The sequence below is a fragment of the Balaenoptera ricei genome, chromosome 5 (genome assembly GCF_028023285.1).
Source record: "Balaenoptera ricei isolate mBalRic1 chromosome 5, mBalRic1.hap2, whole genome shotgun sequence".
Classification (NCBI taxonomy): Eukaryota; Metazoa; Chordata; class Mammalia; order Artiodactyla; family Balaenopteridae; genus Balaenoptera; species Balaenoptera ricei.
In genome coordinates, this window is record NC_082643.1 from 69183598 (window position 1) to 69203778 (window position 20181).

At 38.9% G+C, this 20181-nt stretch overlaps 1 protein-coding gene across 1 annotated transcript in view; it reads left to right on the top strand.

The window, feature by feature from the left end:
• SCFD2 (sec1 family domain containing 2) overlaps positions 1-20181 on the top strand; it is a 393678-nt gene that overhangs the window by 16479 nt on the left and 357018 nt on the right. The gene's annotated exons all lie outside the window — the stretch shown is intronic.

Below are 20181 nucleotides of genomic sequence, written 5' to 3' on the forward strand. Positions count from 1 at the left end.
TTGTAGTTAGTTAATGACATTTACTGGATGCCCAGTGTGTATGGGCCAGTGTGGGAAGAAAATAGAAAGTTCTGTACCCGGTCTTTTTTGTATGCTTATGCACACAATAAAAGCAGAGGCCCTGTGTTCACTTTGGCAACATGTATACTAAAACATAGGCCTGAGGGCTTGAAGCTATGCAAACCCAGAAGTAATTATGGTTGGAAATATTTTTAGCTGCTCAGAGGGCCATTCAAAAGTTAATTATTAAGGACTTACTATGAGCCTTACTCTGGAGTAAGTAATATGAAGGACATAGAATAATATAAAATGTCATTCTTGCCTTCAAGGAACACTTTTCTTATTCTAGTCATGATTTAGACACAGGTGCAATTAAAAAACAGTAGAATGATATGAAATCAAGACTCATGTGTCTACTACAGATTATAATTCCTGTAAGTGAAGTAACAGGTTAATGTGGTCTTTGTAGATCAGTGTGGGCTTTGTGGAAATGGCGGTGCTTGATTCAATTATGTCTTGAAGGATTTAGAAAAGGAAAGAGGGCTAGAATGAGCATAGGTGTGGAAACAAGAATGGTCAGGGCCTAATGTGATGGGTTGTGAGGAAGAAGGACATCTCACTGGACACCACTGCCATCAGCTCTATAACATTTTTCAGGACTTACTGTGTGCCAAGCACACTTCCAGGCATTTTACATTTGGGAAGTCATTTAAGTTTTAAAATAACCCAATGAGATAGGTGTCTTTATTCCATTTTACAGATAAGGAAGCTGAGGCAGAAAGACATTAAGTAACATAGCTAGCAGGGCGTGGAGTTAGAATTTGAGCCCAGAATGTTTGATTTCCGAGCCACTGTCTTAACTTATATGCTGTGTATGCAGGGACCAGAGAAGCTAGGTTCATGAATAGCTGTAAAGAGACATGAGAGAGAAAAATAAGGTTACTTCATGATTTAATTTGGGGAGGCCTATTTGTTCAACATAATGGTTACACAAACAACAGAAATCAGTTTTGGCTAATTTCAGCAAAAAGGGAATTTATTAAAGGGGATTGGAAAGCTAATAGAATCAAAGGAAGAACTGTTAATCAAATTTTGTAAAGGACTATACCGTTCCAGGGGCCTAGGGGGCAAGAACTCAGGAAAAGCTCTTAAAGGCACTGACACCAGAGAGACTGAACTTTAACTGCTTTCTGTCTGGAGTCATTCTGCTTATGAGTCAGATTCCAGGGGAAAAGGCAAGATTGGCCTACCTTGGGCCTTGTGGCCACCCTTTGACCAGTGGGGGTCGGGAGCAGTTCATACTGACTGAGAGTTGTGTCAGGATCGGATGGCATGGCAGAGGGGTTGTTCTTCAAAGGGAAACTGGAACATCTATCAGAAGAAAGGGAAAGGGATACTGGGGCAGGCAGAAACAGTAGATGCCCCTTAATAATAACAGCACACACTTAAAGAGGACTTACTGTGTAACAGGCATGGTTCTGAGCACTTTATGTAGAGTAACTTATTTAATGCTCACAACATCTCTGTGAGGTGAGTTCTACTATCATCCCCTTTTATAGATGAGGAACGAGGTTAAGTAACATGACACACACAAGTGATGGGGGCCCATATTTGAACCCCGGCAATTTGGCTCTAAAGCCAGTGCTTACTGTTACCCTATGCCACCTCCACAGAAGTCTAAGATAGTTACAAAAGGAACATGTGAGCTCCCCAGAGAAGGTGGCAAAAGAGAGAAGAGTTGAATCCATCATTTTAATGAGCAGGAAAAGCAAGTGAGTTCTGAGAAGTATAATAGGACAAATGTAAGAATCAAGACATCTCTTAGATCTACAAGTAATATATATATATGTATTTTTTAATTAATTAATTTTATTTTTGTCTGTGTTGGGTCTTAGTTGCTGCGCGTGGGCTTTCTCTAGTTGTGGTGAGCGGGCACTACTCTTCCTTGCGGTGCGCGGGCTTCTCTTTGTGGTGGCTTCTCTTGTTGCGGAGCACAGGCTCTAGGTGCACGGGCTTCAGTAGTTGTGGCACGCAGGCTCAGTAGTTGTAGCGTGTGGGCTCTAGAGCACAGGCTCAGTAGTTGTGGCACACGGGCTTAGTTGCTCCATGGCATGTGGGATCTTCCCAGACGAGGGCTCAAACCCGTGTCCCCTGCATTGGCAGGCGGATTCTTAACCACTGCGCCACCAGGGAACTCCTACAAGTAATATTTTGATTATGGCCAATTTATTTAACCTTGACTCCTCAGCATTCTTTTTACCCCAAGCTTAGTCCAAGGCTTAAACCAAACCAGTCCTGGAATCCCATTTTCCTTGCCAGTGGTTGCTTTAGAAACGGGGAGGCAAAAGAAAAGTCTTCTTAGGGTTTCTTGGTCAAGTTTCTTTGCTTTTGAGAAGAGATTCAAGGAAGAGACACACTTTCTCTTTCCTCTTACACTTCTCCCCCAACTCCCAGAACTCTGATGTATATCCTGAAACTGTGACAGACCTTGTTGCTCACAACCGGAAGTTGAAGGTAACACACTGAAGGTGGTGTGGCCAAGGGTGCTACGGGCAAGAGCAGCAGTGGGTTACAGTGAGGTGTCTGGACCTCATATTATGTAGGAGAGTATGTTTCCTTATTAAGTCAAATTGACTTGCTCTTGTCTACTACTTGCAACCGAAGTCATCCTAACTGACATACTTTCTGTACTTCAGCTATAAGATGAGGGCATTGGCTTAAATGACTTCTAAGGCTTTTCAGTTTAAAATAAAAATTCTTCTCAACTGAGTACCTGCTGTGACTCAGCTCTGCTTCTGAGCACTTGAAACTAAGCTCATTCATATGTATTTTCCACTCCTGGTCTTTGTTTTTAGTGGGTGCCTTTTTCTCATTAGACTATGAGTGAATGTTGCCATGGAATATGAGTTTTCGGTGCCATTCAAGTATGAGAGTGTGGTCATAAATGTCAGAGGAAGTGATGAGTTCTAGAAGGATCTGAAGAAAGCTTTAAGGAGAGCAAGTTTGGTGAAATAGTGAGACCAGAAGTCAGGTTGCCGACGATAAAGAGATAGGTAGTGAGAAAACTGTAACCAAATAAAAGTATACAGCAATAGTAGGGAGAAAAAAAAAGGTACTTTCTTTACAGTTGCTTTGAAGACTGAGGGAATTGTGCTGATTAATTTCTTTGCAAAGAGATATTGAAATAAATTACAGCTGTCCTAGTGTATACTGTTCTTTTGTCAAAATAATAATAATCACTATTATCACCACCCCCCAGAAAGTTCTTGGTGAAATGACTGTGAGGCTAAAAAAGCTAGTACTAAAATGCAAAACAGATGGGTGCTTGTCTGCAATGGAATAATCTTTAGAAAGCAAATCTCTGACTAGGATTTAAATCTTGACAATCAAAATTTATTGCTAAAATAATTTTTATAAAAGATTGTTTATAATTATAGCAATTAAAGTTACTGCCGATGCAGATGAAAAATTGATAACTTAAGTGCATTATAACATGGCTTTCCAGTTCCTGTCCATTGGTCCCTGGATTATGTGGAATATTTTGTCCAAGAGGAGGCAGAATCTTTTCTGTTCTTATGTTTTCCTTCTGCTGAACTGGGTTTCTATTCTCTGCCCCAGCTCCAGTCTCCTAACCTATTACTTTTTCAATTCCTGAAGCACCCTTACCCTGATGCCTCAGGGAAGTCCCTAAAAAAGCAATATTTTAAGTCCAGTTTTCTTGTTAACTTTTATGTTGGAGGTGGGAATGTTTTTTTCTTAGACTATAGAGCAATGGAATAAATAGAGTAGATCTTAGAGTAAGAGACAAATGCAGCAGTGGTTTTACCCTAAATCCTGATGAGCCAATTTTTTGTTAACTTTCACAATGTTGAGTAACCTGATAATGGTGTATATTAAATCACTAACTCAAAGTCAAAAATCATTAAATTACCGGGGGCTTCCCTGGTGGCGCAGTGGTTAAGAATCCACCTGCCAATGCAGGCGACACGGGTTCGAGCCCTGGTCCGGGAAGATCCCACATGCTGCAGAGCAACTAAGCCCATGCGCCACAACTACTGAGCCTGCGCTCTAGAGCCCGTGAGCCACAACTACTGAGCCCATGCGCCACAACTACTGAGCCTGCTCTCTAGAGCCCACAAGCCACAACTACTGGAGACTGTGCTCCACAACAAGAGAAGCCACTGCAATGAGAAGCCCGCGCACCGCAACGAAGAGTAACCCCTGTTCGCTGCAACTAGAGAAAGCCCGCGTGCAGCAACGAAGACCCAATGCAGCCAAAAATAAAGAAATAAAAATAAATAAATTTATTTAAAAAATCATTAAATTACCCCTAAATAGTGGTAATTTTTTTTTCTTCTTTCCGTGGTTTCCAAATACCAATTAAATATTACTGTTAAAGACACTAACATTTTTCAGAGGGAAGAAAGGTAATTTTTATTAGAGCAGAATCAGAGATACTACTTTGATTTTAAATTTACCTGCAGATAGAATTACTGAACTCAGATGGAAACATTAAGTAACTGTATATTCAGTGTTGACTTTGAGGTGAAAAGCCAGCACACAAGAGGGTGTGTCATCACATAGCAGTGTTATGAACGACCTTACTGTTGGTACAGACTGTGGGCATCTTCTCTTCCCCACTTGGACCTCCCTGCAAAAATGACATTTTATTTTATGTTTTTACTTTTTAAGTAAACATTGCAAATTGAATAGGAGAAAGGCTTACCTCTTCTCAGCATACAGCTTGCTATATTTAACTTTTTTCAAGGAATTCTAAAAATCATCTAGTCTCAGTTACAGGTTTAGAAAGCAGAATTGATGAGTAATTTGTGGATGGTGGGGTGAAATAAAGCAGGGTTCTTTTCTGCAAATGAAGGGATAAGAGTGTCCACTAAGAAATAGTTAAATAATTTAGTATGCCAGAGACATTTAAGTTATATTTCTTGATAAAGAATTGTTTAATAGCATTTTTCAGAATTTTAAAAAAATGCATGTTAAGAAAAGAAGGTTTGAAGGTAGAAATTCTTGTTCTACAATTGCTCACATACATGGTATTTGTTAGTTAAGGAATGTGCAGGCAATCCCCAGAATCTTGTTCATATTGAAAAATTTTAAATGATTTGTGGTCTCCATGTTGTGAGAAGACTGAACTCTGGGTCACTGTGGCTTCGGGATCCATAATCTAAATGGAAACTATGACTCCTTTAAATAAGGCCAAGAACGCTCTGAAGTTAGCTAAAATGGAAAAGGAGGAATGGAAAGACTCATTACATTTGAATGACAAGTTCTTAATTAGGTTGATGTTCACTGCCAAGCAAAAATCCACAACTTTAAAAATCTAACTCCTGGTAAGTTAGCCAACCACAGCCTTTATTGGGGTGGTTCTAAGTCTTATGTTATAGTATAGACCAGGGTGTATTCAACGGTGTGCCAGGATTGTCCCATAGCTCTGGCTATAGCTTCTCTCCTCTAACACCTGCTGGTATTCTTGTCCGAGGGCCCTTTTCCTTTCTTTCTTCACTCTGCATTGTATTAACAGTGTCACACTGGTGATAGGGGTGGGGGGCTGGGATCAACAAGGTGGGGGTAGGCATCCTTCTAACAAAGCTGGAAGGAGGATAAAGTAAGAACTAAGAACAAGGCAATGGTTTTAGCATTGAAAGAAGGCATTTTGGGGGCTGCAGGCAGATGAGGTCTGAAATCCAGGAAGTTTATTTTAATAAAACATCATGGGTGGAACTATGAAAGCAAATCCTCTGAGCATGTAAATGTATGTTGTAGTTTTTTTTTTTGGCTGCATTGGGTCTTTGTTGCCGCGCGTGGGCTTTCTCTAGTTGTGAGCGGGGGCTACTCTTCGTTGTGGTGCGCGGGCTTCTCATTGTCGCGGCTTCTCTTGTTGCGGAGCACAGGCTCTAGGCGCGCAGCATTCAGTAGTTGCAGCAGGTGGGCTCAGTAGTTGTGGCTCACAGGCTCTAGAGCGCAGGCTCAGTAGTTGTGGTGCACGGGCTTAGTTGCTCCGCGGCATGTGGGATCTTCCCGGACCAGGGCTCGAACCCATGTCGCCTGCATTGGCAGGTGGATTCTTAACCTCTGCGCCACCAGGGAAGTCCCTGTATACGTGTTTTTGTTAGATGTATACATTAAGTATTTCATTTTTTGAGTGATTATAAATGATATTGTAATTTTATTAGTGTCCACGTGTTCATTGATAGTGTCTAAAAATATAGTTGATTTTTTAATGTTTATCTTATATCCTACAACCTTGCTGAATTCACTTATTAGTTCTAGGAGTTTATCTGTTAGCTTCCCTGGAATTTTCTGTGTAGATAATCATGTTATATGCAAATAAGATCAGTTTTATCTATTCCTTTATGGCCTGCATGCTTTTTCCTTTTAGCCTTATTGCCCTGGCTAGAACTTGCAGCATTATGTTGAATAAGAATGGTGAGAACAGATATCCTAACCTTATTCCCAGTCTTAGGAGAAAGGCCTCAGTCTTTCATCTTTAAATATAATGCTAGCTGTAGGTGTTTTAAAAGATGTTTTTTATCCATTAAAGAGGTGTGCATCTAGTTCTATTTCATTGAGAGGTTTTTTTTTAATCATGAATGGGTGTTGAATTTTGTCACAGTCTTAAAGATTTTTGCATTCATATTTATGAGAGATATTTGTAATTTTTTTTTTGTACTGTCTTTTTTTAAAATAGGGTAATACTAGCTTCATGAAATGAATTGAGAAGTATTCCTTCCTCTTTTATTTTCTGGAAGAGATTGTGTAGAAATAGTATTAATTCTTAAATCTTTGGTAGAATTCCCTAGTGAAACCATCTGGGACTGGAATCTTCTATTTTGGAGTTTTTAAATTACAAATTTAACTTGCTCAGTAGTTATAAGACTATTCAAATTATCTATTTCGTATTGGATGAATTGTGATGGTATATTTTGAGGAACCGATGTATTTCATCTAAGTTGTCAAATTTATATACACTCAGTCCTCTGTGTCTGTGAGTTCTGCATCTGTAGATTCAACCAACCATGGATTGAAAATATTGGAAAAAAAATTCCAGAGAGTCCCAAAAAAGCAAAACTTGAATTTGTCGTATGCTTTCTGTCTTTAATTGGTGTATTTAGATCATTTAAATTTAATGGAATTATTGAAGTGTTAGGACTTGAGTATGCCATTTTAATTTTTGCATTCTGTTTGTTATCTCTTTCTTTCATTTCTGTTTCTTTAATCTAACCCTCCTGTCAGTTACTTGAACATTCTTTAAGAATTCCATTTGATTTATCTGTAGTGTATCTCTTTGTATAGTTTTTTCAGTGGTTGCAGCAGTTGTTACATTTTTTATATACATAACTTATCACAATCTATTGGTATTGTTATTTTACCTGTTTAAGTGAAATGTAGAAAGCTTACCATGCATTATTTCCCTTTACTGTCCCACACTTATAATCATCTTAATATTTCCTCTACATACATTTAGAACTGCATCGGTATTAAAATTTTTGCTTCTCTTAGTTTAGAAAACTCAGAAGAAGGAATGCTTATTGTATTTATCTATATTTTTGCTTATTGTTTTCTTTCTTCATTGTGTTTCAAGATTTCCTCTTTTTTCTTTCCTTTTTAGAGAATTTCCTTTAGCCATTCTTTTAGAATAAGTTTGCTGATGACAGAAGCTCTTAGTTTTCATTAGTCTGAGAATATTTTTATTTCCCCTCATCTTTTTTTTTTAAGAAATTATTATTATTATTAATTTATTTTGTTTATTTTTGGTTGCATCGGGTCTTAGTTGTGGTACGTGGGATCTTCGTTCTGGCATGCGTGATGCGGCATGCAGGCTCTTCATTGTAGCGTGTGGGCTTCTATCTAGTTGTGGTATGTGGATTTTCTCTCTCTAGTTGTGGCGGGCAGCCTCCGGGGTGCGTGGGCTCTGTATTTTTCGGTACGCGGGCTCTCTAGTTGAGGTGCACAGGCTTAGTTGCCCCATGGCATGTGCGATCTTAGTTCCCTGGCCAGGGATCGAACCCACATCCTCTGCATTGTAAGGCAGATTCTCTACCACTGGACCACCAGGGAAGTCCCTCCCCTCATCTTTGAATGATATTTTCACTGCATATATTATTCTGGGTTAACAGTTTTTTTCTTTCAACACTTGAAAAATGTTGTGCCCCTTCCTTCTGGCCTCCATGGTTTCTAATGGGAATCCACTGTCATTTGAATTGTTTTTCCTCTATAGATAAGGTATCATTTCTCTTAATACTTTCATGAGTTTTCCTTTGTCTTTAGTTTTGCGAAGTTTAATTATGATGTGTCTTGGTGTCAATTTCTTCGAGTTTATCCTGTTTGTTTTTTGTTCACTTAGCTTATTGTATCTGTAGGTTTATGTCTTTTGCAAATTTGGGAAGTTTTCAACCATTATCTCTTCTAGTACCTTTTCAGCTCCACCTACTTTCTTCTTCTGGGATGCCAGTGATAGGTATATTAATTTCCTATTGCTGCTGTAGCAAATTACCACAAATTTAGTGGCTTAAAATAACACAAATTTATTCTCTTGGAGTTCTGGAGTTCAGAAGTCTAGAATCAGTCTTGTAACCCTAAAATCAAGGTGTTGGCAAGGCTGGTTTACTCTGAAGACTACAGGGTAGGTTCTGTTCCTTGCCTTTTCCAGCTTCTAGAGACTGCCTTGGCATTCCCTGACTGGTAGCCACATCATTCTAATCTGAACTTCCATTTTCACATTGCCTTTTCCTCTGCCTCTGCCTCCTCTTTTATCCTTCTTATAGGGACTATTATGATTACATTGGGCCCACCTGGGTGGACTTTTTAATTGAAGCATTATTTATAAAATTGTGAAATGTACAAATGAAATCATGTGCTATGTACTCTTTTGTGTCAGGCTTTTTTCACTAAGCATAATATTTTGAGATTCACCACATTGTTTTTATCTCTTTTTAATGCTTTGTAGTACTATTCCATAGCATGAATATACCACAGTTTGTTTAGCTGTCTTAAACCTCGTCTGTTTCTGGTTTTCTACTATTATGAATACAGTTACTGTGAACATTCTTGAAGAAGTGTTTTGGGGGAGATACACTGTCATTTCTCTTACATTTTAGTGGAAATGTTGGGTTATACTTTCATTTCAGTGGAATTGCTGCATTACAGGGTTAGTATTTGTTTAGTTTTAAAAGAAACCACCAGATGTTTTTCTAAAGTGTTTGTACTATTTTACACACTTAGCAGCAACACGTATGGGTGCTGGTTGATCCACATTCTTGACAAGATTTGGTATTGTTCATTGTTTTGGAATGAATTATGTCTCCCTAAAATTTATATGTTGAGTCTCTAAACCCTAGTACCTCAGAGTGTGACTGTATTTGGATATAAGGCCTGTAAAGAGGTAATAAGTTAAAATGAGCCCCTTAAGGTTGCCCTTAATCAAATACGATTGGTGTTCTTATAAAAATAAGACCTACATAGAGACATCAGACACAGAGAAAGGCATTATGAAGATGTAATGAAAAAGGTGGTCTTCTGCAAGGCAAGGAGAAAGGGCTCAGGAGAAATCAGACCTGGTGTCACATTGATCTTAGATTTCTAGCCTCCAGAACTGTGAGAAAATAAATTTCTGTTGTTTAAGCCATCAATCTGTGGTATTTTGTTGTAACAGCCTGGGCAGACTAATACATCTATCATTTTAATTTTAGTCATTCTTGGGGGCGTGACATGGTATCCCATTGTGGTTTGAATTTGCATTTCCCTTAGGACTAATGATACTGAGCACTTTCTCATGTACTTATTATGTGGCGAAATTGGAACCCTCATACCTTGATGTTAGGAATATAAAATGGTGCAGCAGGGGCTTCCCTGGTGGTGCAGTGGTTGAGAATCTGCCTGCCAATGCAGGGGACACGGGTTCGAGCCCTGGTCTGAGAGGATCCCACATGCTGTGGAGCACCTGGGCCCGTGAGCCACAACTACTGAGCCTGCGCGTCTGGAGCCTGTGCTCCGCAACAAGAGAGGCCGCGATAGTGAGAGACCCGCGCACCGCGATGAAGAATGGCCCCCACTTGCCGCAACTGGAGAGAGCCCTCGCACAGAAATGAAGACCGAACACAGACATAAATAAATAAATAAAATTTTAAAAAAAATGGTGCATCAGTTATGAAAAAAAGTTTGGGAGTCCTTCAAAAATTAAACCTAGAGTTAATGTATGACTCAGCAATTCCATTCCTAGGTATATACACAAAAGAATTGAAAACAGGTATTCAAAGAAAAACTTATACATGAATATTCATAGCAGCACTATTTCCAATAGCCAAAAGTTACAAAAAACCAAATGTTCATCAAAGGATAAATGGATAAACGAAAGTGGTATATCTATAAAATAGAATATTATTCAGCCATGAAAAAGAATGAAGTACTGATATATGCTACAGTGTGAATGAACCTCAAAAATATTATTCTAAGTGAAAGAAGCCAGTCACAAAAGGTCACATATTATGTGATTCCATTTATATGAAATACCCAGAGTAGATTAATCCATAGAGATAGGAAATAGATTAGTGGTTGTCAGAAGTGTGTGGAAAGTGACAGATGAGAAGACTGCTAAATGAGTATGAGGTTTCCTTTAATACTGAAAATGTTTTGGAACTAGATGGAGGTAATGGCTGTACAACATTGTGAGTGCAGTAAATGCCACTGACTTGTGTACTTCATAATGGTTAATGTTATGTATATTTCACATCATTAATAAAAGTAATTGAATAATGTAAGCCATGGTGAGAGATCCTTAACTAATCTCACATTCGGTTCTTTAATACACATTTAGGTTTGGTAGATTATATACTTATTTTCTAAATATTTCAATTTCCCTCCTTTCCCTCTGGTTACTCTCCTGCTGCCCCCAAGCAAGGCCCCCCAAGCAAGGCCTGGCCTTATTGTTTGTTTGGGCCTTTGGTGTATAGGCTGAAGCCATGCTTTAAGAGGTAACACGTGGTTGACATCTCTTTTTCTTTGTCTCAACAACTCGTAATGTTCAGCCTGAATCCTGGAGTGAAGATGAGACAGAGCAGAGCTCAGCCAACTCTTAGTAAACCTAAAACAAGAGTGGAAATATACCTTTGTTGTTGTAAGCCTCTGAGATTTTTGGAGTCATTTATTATCACAATATTACCTAGACTCTCTTGATTGAAACATCAGGTAATAAAATACCAGGGTGGTAGAATTTCAGGTGACTTTTATCTCCTTTTATATTTATGTATTGTTTGAATTCTTTTAAACATATCATTTATATATTCAGAAAAAAAACAATAAAATTGTATTTATTGTGGAAAAATATTTAAAAGTTGAAAAATAATTAGGAGCAATATTTTTGCTAGTTATCTTCCATATGTTGTTAATAATTATTCTTACCAATAAACTATAAACTCACAGAAGTTACTAATTTCATTTTACGGAGTGAATGCAGTACCCTCAGCACTTTGGAATTTTTAATAAATTATGGTTATTTGCATTTATAATTCCAAATATTTTCCCAAAGTGATATCAGTTTAGAATATTCAGTGTCTGCTTAATGACTCAGTTTAATCAAGTATTTTCTAAGGATATACCCTGGGCAAGACCTTCCTCTTATCTAACATTTTGCCCATTTTCATAACTGACAATTAAATTATTCTCTTTGGCAAAAGCACTGACCCCAGAGTTTAGATTTCTCTATATTTTTTCACAACCTAGAGATTTTGGTCTTCTGGAGAGAAAACAGTATCTCATAAGGGTTTAGTGTGCATCAGAGATTAGCTGTTTTACTTAAGTACTTAATTCAGTCATCCAGACAGTCCTTAGAGTATCATTTTTATTTTTGAAAGAAAAAAAATCTTCACAGAAGTTACTAACTTGTTAAAGCTTACAGAGCTGGCAAAGCTGTGCCCTGGCTTTTGAGCCCAAGTTCTAATTACAGAACTCTTCTTTTTTCTTTTACAAAAAGCAGCCTCTATATTTGTACTTTGTTTACAGAAGGCTGTTACTTTATATGTGGAATAATATCACTTTATTTTCCTGTCAGGATTATCCTTACTTTTTTTTTTCCCTCTTTTTCTGGGATTTTATCACTGAGTATACATTGCATAACTATACAATTATGGCTTTTCCAATGTTATAATTCAATTTTGATAATTGCTTTATGGACAGTATTAACAGTGGAGTGAGAAAAGGGATTTTCAGGATATAGCCCCTAACTGTTATTGCCCAACACTAGTCTGTGACTAAATTTCTCCTTTTCTGTGAGGAGCACAATATAAGAGTTTCTGAGGGCTTTACACAATTTAGAGTTTGGCTTTATTGTAATTTAGGATTTTCTTTGCTTCAAGGATGCCCATGCTTTAAAAAAATGTCAAGGTCCACAAGGAAGAAGCCACAGGTCTTCAGAGCCTATGTTTTGTACAGAGAGATTATTCTGAGCATTTTGAATCTAAATTGTTTCAGAAGCATGAAGCATAATTTTTTCTTTTTTTAAAAATTGAGGTATAGTTGAGGGGCTTCCCTGGTGGCGCAGTGGTTAAGAATCCGCCTGCCAATGCAGGGGACTCGGGTTCGAGCCCTGGTCCGGGAAGATCCCACATGCCGCAGAGCAACGAAGCCCGTGCACCACAACTACTGAGCCTGCGGTCTAGGACCCGCAAGCCACAACTACTGAGCCCATGTGCCACAACTACTGAAGCCTGCACGCCTAGAGCCTGTGCTCCACAATAAGAGAAGCCACCATAATGAGAAGCCAGCGCACTGCAGCGAAGAGTAGCCCTCACTCACCACAACTAGAGAAAGCCTGCACACAGCAATGAAGACCCAACGCAGCCAAAAATAAATTTAAAAAAAAAGTATAGTTGATTTACAATATTATATATTAGTTTTATGTGTACAATGTAGTGATACAAAATTTTATAAATTATAACTCCCCTTAAAGTTATTATGAAATATTGGCTATATTCCCTGTGCTGTACAATATATCCTTGTATCTTATTTATTTTATACATAGTAGTTTGTACCTCTTAATCCACTAACTCTATCTTTGCCCTGACCCCCAAAGTGGTAACCACTAATTTGTTCTCTATATCTGTGAGTCTGTTTCTGTTTTGTTATATTCATTCGTTTGCTTTACTTTTTAGATTCCACATATAAGTGGTAGTGACATACAGTATTTCTCTTTCTCTGTCTTATTTCACTAAACATAATACCTTCCAGGTCTATCCATGTTGTTGTAAATGGCAGTATTTCATTCTTTTTATTATGGCTGAGTAGTGTTCAATTGTATATACTACATCCTCTTTATCCATTCATCTGTTGGCTATTTTAAATAATGCTGTTATAAACATTGGGGTGCATGTATCTTTTCGAATTAATGTTTTCATTTTCTTTGCTGTATACCCAGGAGTGGAATTGCTGGATCATATGGTAGTTCTGGTAGTTCTATTTTTAGTTTTTTAAGGAACCTCCATGGTGATTTCTATGGTGGCTGTACCAATTTACGTTCCCACCAACAGCATACTAGGGTTCCCTTTTCTGTACATCCTCATCAGCGTTAGTTATGTTGAATAAAAGTGGCAAGAGTGGACATCCTTGTTTTGTTCCTGATCTTAGAGGAGATGCTTTCAGCTTTTCACCATTGAGAATGATGTTTGCTGTGGGTTTGTCATATATGGCCTTTATTATGTTGAGGTATGTTCCCTCTATGCCCATTTTCTGGAGAGTTTTTATCATAAATGGGTGTTGAATTTTGTCAGAAGCTTTTCCTGCATCTGTTGAGATGATCATCTGGTTTTTATTCTTCAATTTGTTGATGTGGTATATCACACTGATTGATTTGCATATATTGAAGAATCCTTGCATCCCTGGGATAAAGCCCACTTGATCATGGTGTATGATCTTTTTAATGTATTGTTGGATTTGGATTGCAGGTATTTTTTTTTTTCTTTTTTCTGTTCAGCATCAGTGATTTCCACTACTCTGTCTTCCAGCCCACTGATCTGTCCTCTGTATCATTTAGTCTACAGTTGACTCCTTCCAGTGTATTTTTCATTTCAGTTATTGTATTCTTCATTTCTGTTTGGTTGTTTTTATATGTTTTCTAACTCTTTATTAAAAACTTCTAACTTTTTACTCTGTGCATCCATTTTTCTCCTGAGTTCTTTGGTCATTTCTACCATCATTACCTTGAACTCTTTCTCAGGTAGATTGCCTATCTCCACCTCATTTTGTTCTTTCTTCTTATGGGGTTTATCTTGTTCCTTCATTTGGAATGTGTTCCTCTATCTCCTCATTTTGCCTAACTTGCTGTTTTTATTTCTGTGTATCTGGTATGTTGGTTACGTTTCCTGACCGTGGAGAAATGGCCTTTTGTAGGAGATGCCCTGTGTGTCCCAGCAGCACACTCCCCTCTCATTGCTAGAGCTATAAGCTCTAGTGGTGCCCCCTATGTTGGCTCCATGGGTCCTTCTGTTCTAGTGGACTGACTGCTGTTGGTGGTCTGGTAGGCATAGCTGGCCCTGGTCCTGTTGGTTGCCAGGCTCTGCCTTGTGCAGAGGCTACTGGCCACTGGTTATTGGGGCCGGGTCATGGACAGCTGGCTGTGGAAATCTGGGGAGTCCCTGGGATGGTGCTGGCCTGCAGATGGATGGGCCACGTTCTGCCGTGGCAGAGTCCTGGGGCTGGTGTCTGCCCATTAGTGTGTGACGTTGGTCTCAGGGCTAGTTCTTGTCCTATGGTGGGTGGGGCGGAAGCTCAGGGGTCCTGGGGCTAGTGCCATCTCACTGGTGGGTGGAGCCATGTCTTGGCCCACTGGTGGGCGGGGCTGGGGCCCAGGGGATCCTGGGGTTGGTGTGCCTGCCCACTGGTGGATGAGGCTGGTCCTGAGGCTAGAGCAGGCTCTCTGGTGGGTGGGACCAGGCCCTGGTGCTAATAAGCTAGAGGGAGAATTTGAAAATGTTGCTTGTCAGCACCAGATCGTTCCACCTGGGAGAACGATCTCCCCAAAATGGCTGTCTCTAGCATCCATATTCCCAGAGTGAGCTCCAGTTGTCTCCTGTCTCTCTGGGAGACTCCCCAGGATCAGCAGAATGTTCTGACCCTGGCTCCTTTCAAATTACTGCTGCTTCTCTGGGTCCCAGAGAGTGCGAGATTTTGTGTGCCTCCTTTAAGTGTGGAGTCTCTATTTCCCACATCCTTCTGGGTCTCTCTAAAGCAAGCCTCACTAACCTTCAAAACCAAGTGTTCTGAGGGCTTGTCTTGGTGATGCTGGACCCCTAGGCAGTGGAGTCCGATGTGGGGAGCCCGTTGTGTGGAGCAAGGAGCCCGTTGCTTCTTGGGGAGAACCTCTGCAATTGTAATTATCCTCCCCCTTGTGGGTTGCCCACCCAGGGGCGTGGGTCTTGGCTATACCATGCCTCCACCCCTCCTACCTTTCTCATTGTGGTTCCTTCTTTATATCTTCAGTTGTAGAAGATCTTTTCTACTAGATTCTGGTCTTTCTCATCAATAATTGCTCTGTAAACAGTTGTAATTTTGGTGTGCCCATGAGAGGAGGTTAGCTCAGGGTCTTCCCACTTCACCACCTTGGCCAAGCTCCCAGTGTAATTTTTAACTTGGGAAGTGTTGTTAGCATTTAGGTGCTTGGTATTACTGAGATTTTTTCCTTGCGTTTATTTAGAACAGTGTTTCCAAACTTTGTTAATTGAAGAGTACCTTATTCATATACTGACCTTTCAAAGCTACTTGATATTTTTCTTTGAATTGATTGATGCCTTAAAATTTTTTTTGCAAATTTTTTTTAACGTACAAAAGAGTGGCAAGAATAGTACAAGAAACTACTCATTTTCCCCCTTGAACCATTCGAGAATAATTTGCCTGTGCCCATCACTGTCAAATACTTTAGTGTGTATTTCTCTCAAAGGGATATTCTCCACTGTAATCTCAATCATGAAATTAACACTGTTGTACTACTACCATCTAACCCACAAATTTTGCCACTTATCTCAGTAATATCCTTTATCAAAGCAAAAGGATATTGGTCAGAATCACACAATGCATTTAGTTGTCACGTCTCCTTAGTGTCCTTCATAACAGTTCATAAGTCTTTCCTTGATGTTCACGACCTTGACACTTTTGAAGAGTACAGGCCAGTTATTTTGTAGAATGTCCCTCAGTTTAGGTTTGTCTCATGTTTCCTCATAATTAGATTCAGATTATGCATTTTTGGCCATAGCATGCAAGAGATGCTGGGTTCTTTTCATTGCATTCTGTCAGGTGGCACACAATTTAACTTTGACCATTCATAGTGATAACTTTGATCACTTGATTAAAGGAGACATTTTGAGATTATGTAAATATCCTTTTCCTCATCAAACTTTAACCCACCGCTTTAGCATTTATTAGTATTTCTTGGCTGAATTATTTCCGTGATGGGTGTTTTTAATCGGGGATGTTTCAGACTTGTGTCCTTATAATCCCTTCATTTTGAGTTTTTACTCTGAATTCCTATCTCTTTTACTAACAGTGTAATTTTGGCTACAAAAATCTAGAAGAAAACCTGAAGATTCCTTTTTACTCTGTTCCTTAGGAATGGATCTTTGTGAAGTGGTTCTCAGATTTTTGGATTTCAAGGAGCAGAGAAATTCAACAACATAAAGCTCCATACTTTTATTAGTCATGTGAAGTCCTCTAGTTTTTCCATACAACACACACACAGAAGATTATTTATCTTACAGTACTGAAAACACTTTAATTCAAATAATTTAGCTTTATGAGAAACTCTACCTCATCCTCATTATAAGCAAACATAGTATGCTTGCTGTGCAAATGCAACTTCAAAATAGTTTCTCTTTTCTAGCCCCTAAACAGATGGTGACCCCTAAACCACCCTTATAGAAAGAACTATTATATATTCTTCTCTCCTCAGATTTACATCCTTATTAACACTTTAGCAAGGTTTTGTATTTCTAAGGTGCCAAGGGACATGGTACAAAATGCCTTAACAAAATATGTGGGAGTTAAGATGGTAAATAATAGGAGCAACATAAATTCATATTCCACCTGAACCAACAAGACTATAATAATTTCAACAAATCAAGTTTTCTCGACTTAGTGTCTTTGAAACCTCACACTTATATGTGTAAGGTACAGTGGTGTCGCCCGGGGTGAATAGAGTAATAGATTCTGGAATCACTGTATGATAATAGAATAATAGGGTGTGCTGATTTTGAAATTATCCTTCCTCATGGAGTGGAGTGATACAAAGGGTAAAGTGAACAGATTGAGTTTGTTTCTAAGAGCCTCTATAAAACTGTCACTAACTCTTTATCTTAGAGTTTCTTTACACGTGAACTAATCCGCAACTTTCCAAGTCTTGAGTTCAAGCCAAAACACACAGATGTAATCCAGCCTAGAGTAGAGTTCCCCAGTGGAGCAAGCGCTGGCCTTCGGAATGGGTCATGGAACTCAAAATATAGCCTTCAGAGTCAGAAAAATGTTCATGGAAGGCATGTGTATTTGGTTTTTTAAGTAATCTAATTGTGTTAGTAATTTAAAGTCTTCATATTGAGTTAATCTGTTTATGCATTAGGAATCCATGTGTAAAACAGTCTTTATTTTATTGTTTGGTATGAGGAAATTATGAATAAGTTCGTATCGATTATGGTTATTATCACTAATGAACTGGTAGAGAGTAGGAATAAAATATGTTTATCTGTACTGAGATGAAGTTCAGTTTCCCATATTATTTTATATGATTGTCAAATAGTTTATGTGTTATGTTCCTGTGCATTTTTTAAGAGGTTTTGTAGGCCTATTGCTGTGCTGAGTGAAGGCATCATATTGAAGGAAGAAATGATGAGTATTCTTTGGAAAGAGAGGAAACTTTGATTGTATATCATGTGGAGATTGTTCCTTTATTACTATGAACATTATAAAGCTTGTGTGCAATTGTTTATCCTGGATTTAAACAGTATTTTATCCTGCACTGTGTTTAGTTTCTTAACACATGGTTATGATCTCTGCAGTGTAAAGTCATTCTAGTGCATTTATGATGTGAAACCAGTCACACCAGTAGATTTCTATTAGCTATAGCTTGATAGAGAAGGCACACACATTTTTTAGGACATTTAAAATTTTTGAATACCAAACTAAAAGTATGTAGTTCACAAGATTATTATGCTAATTGAAAGTTGATAACAGATAATACATTTATTCATGCTTTTAAAATGACAGGAACTTCCCTGTTGGCGCAGTGGTTAAGAATCCGCCTGCGAATGCAGGGGACACGGGTTCGAGCCCTGGTCCGGGAAGATCCCACATGCTGTGGAGCAACTAAGCCTGTGCTCCACAACTACTGAGCCTGTGCTCTAGAGCCCGCAAGCCACAGCTACTGAGCCCACGCGCCTAGAGCCTGCACTCTGCAACAGGAGAAGCCACCACAATGAGAAGCCCGTGCACTGCAACAAAGAGTAGCCCCTGCTCGCCACAACTAGAGAAAGCCTGTGTGCAGCAACGAAGACCCAGCGCAGCCATAAACAAACAAATAAACAAATAAATAAATAAAATGCCAGCTCTTTCCTCAGGTAGAACAGTACAAGGTAAATTTGCATGGTACTTTATTCTTAAGTGAATATCCTGAGCAAATAATGAAAATCACTTTCCTAAGAGATATATAGGATCGATGAGACTTGGGGAGTAGATATAAGTGACTTGATCATATATTGGAGCTGCATCAGGGTTCCTGCTTTTTCCATTCTACTCTGCTCCTTCCCTGAAATGTACTTCAAAGCAATATTGAATTTAACATTTTGAAGGGATCTTATCTTTTTCAGCAATGTATTTGATAGTTATGGGAACATTCTTTAACAAATGGGACAGTGGCTACAATACCTCCTTAAAACAATCTCTTCCTTTCAGTTGAACCAGAAAGGCCGATTGTGTTGATGTGGGTTTTTGGGGGTCCTAGAACAGCTTCTGTGCAATTTTTGTTTTCTACTCATTATTGTAGTATAGTGGCTTTTCCACCAAAACTTTGTGACCTTGAACAAGGTACTTAATTTCTCACTGTCACAGTTTTCTTTTCTGTAAAAGAGAAAGTACAGTGGATGATTTCTAAGGAACCTTTGATTTGAATTCCTTTTATTTTATGATCTTCATGTGCTGTGTTTGGAAAATAAACTTCAGAACATGAATTACTTGAGGGGAGTGGTTTTATGTCTGTTTTGTTCACTAATGTATCCCCAGTCCCAAGAATAGGGCCTGGTGCAAAGTAAGCACTCATATTTGTTGAAAAAAAATGAACAAAACCCAACAGAAGAAACTTCAATAGGAAGAAATAAATGGATTATATTTAAAAATTAAATTTTATCTGCATACTTTGAAAGGATTATAGTTTTAATGTCCATCTTGTCCGTCTTATTTTTGTAAGACTGGCTATTTATACATACATTTAACTGCAAGTAATAGTAAATCTGATTCTAACCCTGTCCTGGTAAAATCCTTTGGTGGCTTTCCGTTGCCCTTTGAGTAAAGAGTAAAACTTTAACTCGTTTTAGAAAGCTTTCTTAGATCTGCACCTTGCTTATTTTTTCAGCCTTTACCTTCCCCATCTTTTCCTGCCACCTCCTCCCCTTCCCTCCTATGTGCTCACATTCTTGGCTGCAGCTACACTGAACTTCTTTAGGTCCTCAATGTCCTGCTTTTCCACCTTTTGGCCATCCCACGTGTTACTCTTTTCCTCTCCTCATCTTTTATTTCCTATAACAGCTCTTAGTGCATTAGCTTATAACTAGTGGTTTAGTGTCTATTCTCCCCAGCTGGACTTTGGAGGCTTTCTGAGAGAAGGTTTGTGCCTGACTTGTTCACCCTTGTGCACTGTTACACCTTCAGTGACTGGCACAGCCCATGGCCCATGGGGCGTTGATGGTCCGAGTGCACTGCCACCCATAGGCACAGGATGCTGACATTCTGATAAAGCCAGAATATTTCTGTCCTTAATGCCCTGCGACCAATTTCCTCCCAGTTCATTAAAATAAATTCTATTTAACAATACCTAATTTGAGCTAGTGACGAATGTTTAAAACAGGGCAAGTGGGATTTGGAATAGGAAGTGCCACGTTAGTCAGAGTGGTCAAGGAGGGAAGCCTTGAGCTGTTCTGA